Source organism: Cebus imitator, unplaced genomic scaffold (assembly GCF_001604975.1).
Source record: "Cebus imitator isolate Cc_AM_T3 unplaced genomic scaffold, Cebus_imitator-1.0 Scaffold106, whole genome shotgun sequence".
Taxonomy (NCBI): Eukaryota; Metazoa; Chordata; class Mammalia; order Primates; family Cebidae; genus Cebus; species Cebus imitator.
This window is the reverse complement of record NW_016107421.1, coordinates 168,503-168,805: the sequence shown is the minus strand read 5'-3', so window position 1 is coordinate 168,805 and position 303 is coordinate 168,503.

The following is a 303-nucleotide window of genomic DNA, read 5'->3' as shown; positions in this document are numbered from 1 at the left end:
AAAAAAAAAAAAAAGAAAGAAAGGAAGAAAAAGAAAAGAAAGAAAGAATAAAATAAAATAAAATAACATTACCAAGGACATGTTCAACAGGGTAGCACATTTTAAAAGCATTATCTAAAGAATCCAAATTCCTCCACTATGATGTCGTGTGTGCTTAGGAGAAAGTGTTGACCCAAATTATACAATTAGACTTCCTTCTATTGAAAAACGATTTCTTGTTCTGGAACTCAACAAAGAACACCCCCACCCACTGTACATGCCTTCTAGGAAGGAGACTTTGAGCCATCCAAATTAGGGAGTCAT